At 40.8% G+C, this 12,685-nt stretch overlaps 1 pseudogene; it reads left to right on the top strand.

Moving 5' to 3' along the window:
• Positions 1-6,808: 6,808 nt before the first annotated feature.
• On the top strand, positions 6,809-7,663 carry LOC132402356 (craniofacial development protein 2-like; annotated as a pseudogene).
• The last annotated feature ends 5,022 nt before the right edge of the window (positions 7,664-12,685 follow it).

The raw sequence follows: 12,685 nt of genomic DNA on the forward strand, positions 1-12,685 counted from the left end.
TTCAGATTGAATGTAGTGCTCTTGTAACTATTTGTGAAGTATCTAGCTCTATTTTGTCCCTTATGAGCATAACTCAATAATGTCAGATGGTCACAGTTGCCTTCCTTGTCACGTCTCTGCCTTCCTGAATAATTTCTAAATTGTCAGCCTATTTGTTCAGAATCCAAAGTAGGGTAAGTAGAAACTTCTCCTAATTGAACATTGGGCAGACTACATTCATTGTCTTGGGCAATGATTGAGAAGACCCACTGACTCCATCTGCTCCCTAGCAAATGACCATGTTTGCAACCTTTGTTTTGTATTTTGACCCAGTATTCACACCGTAAGACCATAAGACTGTAAGATATAGGAGCAGAAGTAGGCCATCTGGCCATTGAGTCTGTTCCACCATTTAATCATGGGCTGATCAAATTCTTTCAGTCATCCCCACTCCCTTGCTTTCTCCCCATACCCTTTGATGCCCTGGCTAATCAAAAACCTATCTATCTCTGCCTTAAATACACCCAATAACGGCCTCCACAGACGCTCGTGGCAACAAATTCCACAGATTTACCACCCTCTGACAAAAGTAATTTTTCAGCATCTGAGTTCTAAATGGATGTCCTTCAATCCTTCAAGTCATGCCCTCTTGTCCTAGAATCACATTCCATGAGAAATAACTTTGCCATATCTAATCTGTTCAGGCCTTTTAACATTTTGGAATTCCCCCCTCATTCTCCTGAATTCCAGGGAATACAACCTAAGAGCTGCCAGACTTTCCTCGTACGGTAACACTTTCATTCCTGGAATCATTCTCATGAATCTTCTCTGAACCTTCTCCAATGTTAGTATATCCTTTCTAAAATAAGCAGCCCAAAACTGCACACAATACTCTGCGTGGTCTCACGAGTCTTATAGAGCCTCAACATCACATCCCTGCTCTTATATTTTATTCCTCTATAAATGAATACCAACATTGCATTCACCTTCTTCACCACCGACTCAACCTGGAGGTTAACCTTTAGGTTATCTTGCACAAGGACTCCCAAGTCCCTTAGCATCTCAGCATTTTGAATTCTCTCCCCATCTAATTAATAGTCTGCCAATCTATTTCTTCCACCAAAGTGCATGACCATGCACATTCCAACATTGTATTTCATTTACCATTTCTTTGCCCAATTCCCCTAAACTATCTAAGTCTATCTTCAGGCTCTCTGTTTCCTCAACACTACCCACTCCTCCATCTATCTATCTTTGTATCATTGGCAAATTTAGCCACAAACCACTAATCCCATAGTCTAAATCATTGACATATATCGTAAAAAGCAGTGGTCCCAACACTGACCCTTGTGAAACTCCACTGGTAACTGGCAGCCAGTCAGAATAGGATCCCTTTATTCCCACTCTCTGTTTTCTACCGATCAGCCAATGCTCCACCCATGCTAGTAACTTCCCTGTAATTCCATGGGCTCTTATTTTGCTAAGCAGCTTCATATGCAGCACCTTGTCAAAGGCCTTCTGATAAACCAAGTACACCACGTCTAGAGTATCTCCTTTGTCCACCCTGTTTGTAATTTCCTCAAAAAATTGCAGTAGGTTAGTCAGGCAGGATTTTCCTTTCAGGGAACCATGCTGGCTTTGGCCTATCTTGTCATGTGCCTCCACATTTTCCATAATCTCATCCCTAACAATCTATTCCAACAACTTCCCAACCACTGGCTAACAGGCCTATAGTTTCCTTTCTGCTGCCTCCCACCCTTCTTGAATAGCGGAGTAACATTTGCAATTTTCGTCATCTGGTACAATGTCAGAATCTATCGATTCTTAAAAGATCATTGTTAATGCCTCCGTGATCTCTCCAGCTACTTCCTTCAGAACCCGAGGGTGCATTCCATCAGGTCCAGGAGATTTAACCATCCTAAGACCATTAAGCTTCCTGAGCACCTTCTCTGTCATAATTTTCACTGCACATACTTCACTTCCCCAACATTCTTGAATGTCCAGTATACTGCAGATGTGTTCCACTGTGAAGACTGATGCAAAATATTCATTCAGTTCTTCTGCCATCTCTGCGTCTCTCATTACAGTATCTCCAGCATCATTTTCTATTGGTCCTATATCTCCCCTCGGTTCTCTTTTACCCTTTATATACTTAAAAAAGCTTTTAGTATCTTCTTTGATATTAGTTACCAGTTTCCTTTCATAAATTATCTTTTCCTTCCTAATGACCTTCTTAGTTTCCTTCTGCAAGTTTCTAAAAGCTTCGCAATCTTCTATCTTCCCACTAGCTTTGGATTCATTTTATGCCCTCTCTTTTGCTTTTAGTTTGGCTCTGACTTCACTTGTCAGCCTTGGTAGTGTTTCAAAAATTTCTTCTTATTTGGAATATATCTGTCTTACATTTCCCTCAGTTTTCACAGAAACTCCAGCCATTGCTGCTCTGGCATACTTTTCCAGTCAACCTTGGCCAGTTCCCCTCTCATGCCATTGTAATTTCCTTTATTCCACTAAAATACTGACGCATTAGAATTTTGTTTCTCCTTTTCAAATTTCAAAGTGAACTCTATCATATCTTGATCACTGTTCCCTAAGGGTTCCTAACACCCCCAGATCATTGCACAACACCCAATCTAGCCCTGCCGATCCCCTAGTGGTCTTAAAATCAAACTGTTCTAAAAAGCCAACCCTTAGTCATTCTACAAATTCTCTCTCTTGAGGTCCAGTACTGGCCTGGTTTTCTCAATCCACTTTCATGTTTAAAATCTCCAATGATTATCACGATGTTGCCCCTCTGACACGCCTTTTCTATCTCCTGCTGTAATTTGAAATCCACATCCCAGATGCTGTTTGGAGGCCTGTATACAACTGCCATTAGGGTCCATTTACCCTTGCTATTTCTTAACTCAACCCATAGAGACTACACCTTCCAATCCTATGTCATCCCTTTCTAATGATTTAATATTTCTTAGACACTGAGCCACACCACCCTCTGTGCCTATTAACCCATACACTGATACACCATATCCTTGGACATTCAACTCCCAATGATAGCCATCCTTTAGCCAAGTCTCAGATGGCCACAATGTCATATTTGCCAATCTGTAGCTGAATTTCAAGATCATCCCTTTTCAGATTCAGTTTATTGTCATTTAGAACCACAAATACAATGCAGTTAAAAATGAGACAACGTTCTCCGGAATGATATCACAAAAAAGCACAAAACAGACCACACAAGAAAAACCACATTACGTTTGGTAATCCCCAATCCTTTTATTTCTTATGCTGTGTGCATTCAAATACAACATTTTCAGTCCAGTATTTGGTGTTTTAACTGCACCGTGCCTCTATGGCCCTGTAACTCATCCCACAGGCTGTGATTATGCCTCATCTCCTGCCTGTCCTTTCTATAATCTCTGCTGCACGTTAATCTTTGATTTATTTCTGTTTTACCCTTCCTCAGCTCTCACTCTGGTTCCCACTCCCCTGCCAAGTTAGTTTAAACCCTCCCTAACAGCTCTATTCAACCTGCCTGCTAGGAAATTGGACCCCTTTGGGTTCAGATGTAACTTTTTGTACTGTTTCTCTACTGCTGCTGGTATAGCCTGTCTCTCTTCTTCTGCTTCCAAGTCTTTGTACGTCCCCTGTCTGCCTTGGCTCATCTTACTGCGGTAAATGTCTTTTCAACTGAACCATTCCAAATGCAATCTTATTCATATCTCCAAGAGCATGTGGTTGTTCAGAACTCCTCAGTCTTCACCCTAATTTATACTGTCCTATACACCTAGTATTCTTTCGTTTAGCAACTTGCATTCGCTTTGACCGACAAAACAAACTCCCACAGCCCCTGACAACCCTGTGATTTCAGTTTCTGAGGCCAACATGAGAGTATCCGTAAAGAGGGAAAACCTGTAATGTTTTGTAACTCCAAACCATAAAACCGATTAGAAGAAAAACAAGGGAGCCCGAGTGCTGTGTGTAAACTTTGTTTTTACTTTAAGTGAGGTATGGTAATGAGGGTAAACTCTCTCCCATACAAATACTGGTTGAAATGTTTTACACCCCAAACCAGACTCGCAGCCTGTCAATCAATGCTTAATTTTTCTCTGCAGCAGTAAGTGAATGTGATTCAAAGGCTATGTGGCATTCACTTCCATCACTCATAATTTCTGACACGACTGCACCTATAACAAAAGACGAGACGTCACAGGCAAGCTTCACTGGATGATGTGGATCATAATGTGTGAGTACAGCATCTGACGTCATCATTTCCTTTACCTTTTGGAAAGCCACCTCTTTGTTCATTGCTGTTTCTTCCCAATCTGTAGTAATTTGTTCAAGCGGTGGGGCTCAGTAGCCTTGTTTGGCAGGAACCTCTTGTAGTCATTGACAAATCCCAAAAGGACCACAACCATGCTACATCCTTTTGCCTTGGGGCATTCACCACTACTTGAATTTTTCCAGCACACTTGTGTAATCCTTGTGGGTCAATAGTATGACCACAGTAAGTGAGGCTTGGTTAAAGAATTCACGCTTGTTGCATCTTGCTCTGAGCCCATAATCTAATCTTTTAACTCTGTAATGGGATTTTAGAGATGTTCCCTGTCATCCTTACTGGTAACAATGATCGCGTCCAGGTAACACGAATGCCAAGGCAGCCTTGCAGCACCTGGTCCATAGCTTTCTACCAAAGTGCAGGTGCTGTCTAAGATTAAGTCCATTACAGCGATCAAGCCCTTTGTGAGTGTTTACAGTGAGAAACACTTTGGACTCTTCTTCCATTTGTATCTGTGGGTAGGCCTCAGCTAAGTCCATGTTTTCCTCCATAAGGTCAGCAAAGATATCCTCTTTCCTGGCAGAGGTTATTGATCTACTTACAGTAATGGGTTGAATGTGACCTTAAAATCACCACAGAGCCTGACAGGCCCATTCGTCTTGACTACTGGAACCACTGGTGTTGCCCCATGGTTCCCCTCACCCTTGGAAAGAATTTGTTCTGGGTCCATGTGATCTAGCTCACTGGCTACTTTATCACAGAAGGTATAAGGAACTGGACAAGCTTTGCAAAACTTGTGTGGGCCAATTTCATTTAACTTTATCTTACCCTCTAAGTTTGAGTTTTCCAGTGCCATTCTTGAACATTGCTGGGGCATCATCCAGTTTGTTGTTGTTCAGTCGTTAAAAGTTGAATCTGACTCTTTGTGACCTCATGGACTCCTGAACACCAAGCCTTCTTGTTGGAAACTGCCTCTCTAAGATCCCCCAAGATCATACAAATTGTCTTGAGTAATACTATCTATCCATTGTAGCCACTGTCTTCTTCTTCTGTTTTACCTAACATGAGTGTTCTCCAAAGAATCCTGCCTTCTCATGATGTAGCCAAAATATTTGCGCTTTTTCCTCATAATCAAGCCTCCTAGTGAGCAGTTTGGTTGTAATTCTTCAAGTATGGACTTGTTAGAGCTTGTTGCTGTCCAATGAACTCTTAACACTTTCCGCCAGCATCCAAGTTCAAAGGCATCGATTCTTTTGTATTCAGTCTTACTAATAGTCCAGCTCTCACAGCCATACATCACAAATGGAAATACCATAGACTTGACTATACGGATCTTTGTATTCAATGTTATGGCTCTGCTCTTCAGTATTTTATCTAAATTTGCCATTGCTGCCCTCCCCAGAAGGAAGTGTGATTTAATTTCATGGCTGCAGTTACCATCTGTAGAAATCTTTGAACCAGGAAGACAAAATCTGTCACTGCTTCCACTTGTTTTCTATTTACTACCACAGAGTTAATAGGGCTGGTCGACATAATCTTGGTTTTCTTAATATTGAGCTACAAGCCACCTTTTGCACTTTCTTCTTTCACTTTGATTAGAAGCTTCCTCAGATCCTAGTCACTTTCAGCCATTATAGTATTATCTGCATATCTGAGGTTGTAAATATTTCATCCGACAATTTTGATTCCAACATTTGAGTCCTCTAGACCAGCATTCCTCATGATGTGTTCAGCATATAGATTAAATAAATAGTGACAGTATGCAGCCTTGTTGTACTCTTTCCCCAATCGCGAACCAGTTTGTTGTTCCGTGTTCAGTTCTAACTGTTGCTTCTTGATCTTTGTACATATTTCTCGTGTCACATCAAGTGTCCAGTTATTCCCATTTCTTTGAGGATTTGCCATAGTTTATTATGGTCCACACTGTTGAAGTCTTTAGAGTATTCAAGCAGATCTGGAAAATACTTTACTGGAATTCCCTCGATTTCTCCATTATCCAGCATAGGTTAGCAATTTGGTCTCTGGTGCCTTTGCCTATTCTAAAACCAGTTTGTACCTCCGGCAGTTCTCGTTCCATATATTGCCGGAACTTTGCTTGCATTATCTTTAGAATTACCTTGAAATCAATGAAATTGTTCTGTAATATGAACATTCCTTTATATTTTCCTTCTTGGGAATTGGGATATAAACTGATCTTTTCCGGCCCAAAGGCCATTGTTGAGTTTTCCAGATCTGCTGGCAAATTGCATGCAACTCTTTTACAGCATCACCTTTTAAAGTTTTAAACAATTCAACTGGAATCCTGTCACATCCTTATTATTGACAATGTTTTCTATCACCCATTCAACTTTCCAGAATGTCCGGTTCTCTATCGATAAGGGATCTGATCAGGTGTCTTTGCTGTTGGAATCTTTTTGTACAATTCTTCTGTATATTCCTGCCATCTCTTTTTGATGTCTTCTGCTTCTGTGAGGTCCTGCCCTCCTTTGTCTATTACTATACTCATTTTTGCATGAAGTGTTTCTTTGATTTCTCTAATCTATATGAGATATGAGAATGACACTGAACGATGAGCTCTGCAAGTCTGAAGGTGCCCAACATACTAATGTGGAAGAACGGAGGACAAGTAGGAGGAGTACCAGAGCTAATGATGCAGTTGGATTAAAGCTGAAAGGACGTCCAACTGCCAATGTGCCTGGAAATGAAAAGAAGGTAGAATGTTGTAAAGATCGATACACCATTGGAGCCTGGAACATAAGATCCACGTATCAAGGTAAATTAGATATGGTTGAAAACGAGATGGCAAAACTACGTATTGACATATTGGGAATCTGTGATTTTCTACTATGGCCAGGAAACCTGCACAAAGAATGGAGTGGCTTTAATTTTCCAAAAAAAAAGTATCAAAATCAGTGATTGGGAGCAACCCCCCAAAATTAGAGTGATTGCAATACGACTTCAAGGCAAGCCTTCAAACATCACAGTGATCCAAGTTTATGCCCCAACCACAGATGCCAAAGAGGATCAAATTATCGAGTTTTATGAAGAACTGCAGCACTTCCTGGATATGACACCAAGAAAAGAATGTTACACCTGTCATTGGAGACTGGAAAGCCAAAGTTGGAAATCACAGAACACCTGGAGTAACGGGCAACTTTGGCCTTGGAGTATGGAATGAAGCAGGATGTCAACTGGTAGAATTTTGCCAAATTAATTCTGATTATAACAAATACTCTCTTCCAACAGCCTAAGAGGCATCTCTATACAGGGACATCACCAGAGAGTCAACACTGAAGCCAGATTGACCATATACTTTCCAATCAGAGATGGAAAACCTCTATACAGTCAGCTAAAACAAGACCAAGAGCTCAGACTTTAAGTTGCTTGTTGCAATATGCAGAGCGAAACTGATGATCATCAGGAAAATTAATGTACCAGCAAAGTTTGATGTTGATAGCATCCCTCAAGAATGTGCCATGGAGGTGAAGAACAGATTCAGTGGATTAAACCTGGTAGAGAGAAAGCCAGATGAACTATGGATAGAAGTAAGGAGCATTGTACAAGAGGTGGCAACAAAAAATATTGCAAACAGAAAGAAGATCAGAAAAGCAAAATGGCTTTCTGTGGAGTCTCTACAAGTAGCTGAGCAGAGAAGAGAAGTTTAGGCCAATAGAGATTGGAACAAATATCTCCAACTGAATGCAAAGTTCAAGAAGATAGCATGGAAAAATAGGGAAACTTTTTTAAAGGAGCGAACCAAAGAAACTGAAGAAGCCAACAGAATCAAAAAAAAAAAGAAATCTATTCAAGAAGATTAGAGAAATCAAAGGAACATTTCATGCAAAAATTATCCAGTTCCTTTCTTAATTTGCTTTCCATTGACTCTATTACAGGTGATGTGACATGCAAATTGTGGATGGATACTCAATCAATTTGTAGTTGTCTCAGCCACTCTGGGCACCACAATGCTGGCTCTCTTTCCTACATACAAACCCAACGTGGCTTGATGGTTCTTGTATTTCACTGTTACTGGCACAGGAGTGATCTTTTCTCCAATGTAAGTTCTTAATTGGATATCTGCAGGCTTTAGTTTGGTATCTTTAAAATGTCACTCAAGCCCATTTTGTGGAATGACTGAAACAGCTGAGCCATTTTCTAATTTCATTTTAATTAATTTGTCATTCACTTCTGGTGAAAGCTATATTGCTTCACTGTTGTTGGTTTTCACACTGTAAATCTCGAGGCTACTCAGTCCTGTGTCACTCTCATCATTATCAGAATTTTTTACAACAGCGTGCAGATTAGTGCTCTTTTTGAATATACAGTTTGACTTTTTAGCCTTTTCTCTTCCCTGTGCAGTTGATTTATTTTTGGCTGACCAACATGCTTTTCTATGTGTCCTAATTTCTTGCATTTTCTGCAAGATTCAGCTTTAAATCTGCAATATTCTGGTGAATGTTGTGCCGCAACAGTAACATAATTTGTTCAGCCAAGCAGGTTTCTGCTTGGACATTGTAATTTTGTCTCCGCCCAATTTCAGCACCCAATTCAATTGTCTCTCTGTCTGTGCTTTCCATTGATACAGCAAATTTCAACGGCTCTTTTAGATGTGAGTTGTGCTTCAGTTAGGAGCTGGTATTGAATGCTTTCTTGTAAGATTCCACAAACTAAATGATTACTCAGTGCATCATTAAGACCATTACTGAACTGACATTGCTCAGATAACCTCTTCAATTCAGCCTATAAATGCTGAAATGGACGCCCCTTCCTTTTGCTTCTGCTTCTGCTTATGAAATCTAAAATGATCTGCAATCAACAATAGTTTTGGTTCTAAATGTTCCTGCATTACCTTTGCAATATCAGCAAAGCTCATTTTGTTTGATTTGTTGGAGTAGCCAAACTTCTGAGCAGCCTGAATGCTCTTTCTCCTTATTACACTCAGCAAAACCGGCATGGGCTTTGCATGGTCTATTTTAGGGGTAGGCCAGATCCAGCCCACGAAGATGTTTTGACCGTCCCGTGGGCAAATAAAGGGATACTATGCTTATCCGGCTCACAAGCGGTTTTTCCTTCCTATTCTGAGTGTTTCACGCGACCACATTGATGGATGTGCATGGAATCTCACTACACTGGCCCCAGGTTCCATTTTGTTCCAAACCAAACGCTGGTACATACCAATGACGGGAAGGCAGACTACCTTATTAATATGTATTAGATACTCTCCGTGCATTGATTTTCAGATGGGATCATTAAATTTGCAAATAGAAACAGCCGCATTGTTTTTTTAACAAGAAATGCATGCTAAATATCCAGATATTTACATGTGCTATGATGCTTGTTGAATAACTCGCGTTTCGAAATAAAATTGAAGAGAAAAAATTCCAATGGCAATGAATGCAAAACACAGGAAGGTAGACACTGAGTGCCGAAATTTCCAAGACACTTGGACACTGGATTACTTCTTCATCGAGCAAGCTGGGAAACCAGTTTGTCTCATTTGCCTAGAAAATGCTGCTGTGAAGATGATGGCAAATATCAGGCGACATTACGACACCCGCCATAGTGGAAATTTTAACAAGTTTACTGGGCAAGCAAGGAAAGACGAAGTTGAGCGAATTAAGGCTGGTTTCAGAAAACAAATGTCATTTTTGCCAAGAAAAGCAGTGAAACTGAAGGAAATTCCCATGCCAGCTAGAAGTCTTGAAACGTAGTGCAGAAAAGATGATGCCTTTTACAGATGGAGAGTTTGTCAAAGAATGTTTACTGGCAGTGGTGGATATTTGTCCTGAAAAGAAATCTTTATTTGCATCTATCAGTCTGTCAGCAAGAGCGATCACATGGCGAGTTGAAGAAATATCAGCAGATGTTATGGTCATATTGTGGCCTTTGAAAGAAAGCTGCAATTGTGGGAGTACCACTTCAAAAAGGAAACTGTGCACATTTTCGCACTTTTCAAAAAAATAAAGCATATGATCTAGCCATTTTTGTGAATATGGTCCAAGAATTGAGTAAAGAGTTTTCATCTAGGGATGTTAGTGGGGAAGTGGTGTTAGGTAAATTGAAGGGATAAAAGGCAGATAAATCCCCAGGGCCAGATGGTCTGCATCCCAGAGTGCTTAAGGAAGTAGTCCAAAAAATAGTGGATGCATTGGTGATAATTTTTCAAAACTCCTTAGATTCTGGATTAGTTCCTGAGGATTGGAGGGTGGCTAGTGTAACCCGATTTTTAAAAAAAGGAGGGAGAGAAAAACCGGGGAATTATAGACCAGTTAGACTGACATCGGTGGTGGGGAAAATGCTAGAGTCGGTTATCAAAGATGTGATAACAGCACATTTGGAAAGAGGTGAAATCATCGGACAAAGTCAGCATGGATTTGTGAAAGGAAAATCATGTCTGACAAATCTTCTAGAATGTTTTGAAGATGTAACTAGTAGAGTGGATAGGGGAGAGCCAGTGGATGTGGTATACTTAGATTTTCAAAAGGCTTTTGACAAGGTCCCACACAGGAGATTAGTGTGCAAACTTAAAGCACATGGTATTGGGGGTATGGTATTTCATATTTCAAGTTTTTTATGCCACTTATCTGGTCCAGCGTCCGCTCATTAATAAGCAATCTGGCCCACAGAGGCAAAAAGGTAGCTGACCCCTGGTCTATTTTATTTGCTTCAAAATGAGATCATATGACCATAAGATATTTTGTTTGGCCCATTGAGATTGCTCTGTCACTTCATCATAACTGATCTATTTTTCCTTTCAGTCTCAATCTCCTGCCTTCTCCCTGTCTATCTTTATGCCGTGACCAATCAAGAATCTATCAATCTCTGCTTTAAATATACTTAAAGACAGACTCCACAACTGCCTGTGGCAATAAATTCCACAGTTTAACCATTCTCTGGATAAAGAAATTCCTCTTCATCTCCATTCTAAAAGGACATGCTTGTATTCTGAGGCTGTACCCTCTGGTCTTAGACTCTCTCACTACTGGAAACATTCTCTCCATATCCACTCTATCAAAGATTTTCTCCATTTGTTCGATTCAATGAGGTCACACTTCATTCTTCTGAATTTTAGTGAATACAGACCCAGAGCCAACAAACACTTTTCATGACAAGCCGTTCAAACCTGTTAGCATTTTCATCAACTTCTTTTGAACCCTCTCCAGCTTCAGTACATTCTTTCTAAGATTAAGGAGCCCAAAACTGCTTACAGTACTCAAAGTGAGGCCTCACCAGTGCTTTATGAAGTCTCAAGTTTACATCCTTGCTTTTATATTCTCTTGAAATGAATGCTAACATCACATTTGCCTTCCTCACCACAGACTAAACCTGCAAGTTAATCTTTAAGGAACCCTGCACAAGGTCTCCCAAATCCCTTTGCACCTAGCTTGTTGTATTTTCTCTCCATTTAGAAAATAGTCAACCCTTTCATTTCTTCTACCAAAGTGCATGACCATACACTTCCCAACACTGTATTCAATCTGCCATTTCTTTGTTCATTCTCCTAATCTGTCCAAGTCCTTCTGAAGTCTCTCTACTTCCTCAAAATTACCTGCTCCTTCACCAATCTTCATATCATATGAAGATATATTGATCCAAGATGGCGGCGCACCACAGCTCGCAGCCGCCACTCCGGAATTAATTATCTGTTATTTGTGAAGTGGGGTGCCGTGTGCAATCATAATCGATTAAAAACAGACATGGAAGCATGGAGAAACATTGGGAAATTCCAGGAAGATTTTCTTCGTTGCTGCTGCCGTGAGGTCCGGAACTCTGCTGGGAAGAACATCCCCCCAATCCTCAGTCGTGTTGCCGATGGCCGTTGGTGGGGCCGTCTCAATACACTTGGCAGAGGATGGTGCTCGGAGAAGCTGTGCCAGAGGGGATGGTCATTGGCTTGGAGGTTCGACAGACTTGGAGTCCTTTCGACTGACTTGGGTTGCTTTTGGTGTGTGCTGCGTCTGCGCGGCTGAAACGGGCGGCGCCTTGGAAGTCCATAGCAGGGGTACTCCCTTCTGCTGCTGGCGTGGGATGGTGAGTCTGTCAGGACCCCAGGGAATTGTGGAAACTGTGGTGAGTTCTTTTGAACTTACAGTCCTTTAACATTTTTACTGTGCCCATAGTCTGTTTTTTTTTAATCAATTATGCATTTGTTTGCACTGTTGTAACTATATATTGTAACTATGTGGTTTTGTGCAGGTCTTGTAGCTTTAGTTTTTGGTCTTGTTTTTGTCTGGTGGTTTTGGAGCTCCTTTCCGGGGAACGCGCTAGCCGGTAGCAGCAGCCTCTCCGGACTCTGGATTGGGGATTGCCAAATGTTATGTGGATTTTCTGGTGTAGTCTCTTTTGTCATATGCTTTTGTGATATCATTCTGGGGGAACGTTGTCTCATTTTTTAACTGCATTGCATTTGTGGTTTCTAAATGACAATAAACT

This window comes from Hypanus sabinus, chromosome 11 (genome assembly GCF_030144855.1).
Source record: "Hypanus sabinus isolate sHypSab1 chromosome 11, sHypSab1.hap1, whole genome shotgun sequence".
NCBI classification, from domain to species: Eukaryota; Metazoa; Chordata; class Chondrichthyes; order Myliobatiformes; family Dasyatidae; genus Hypanus; species Hypanus sabinus.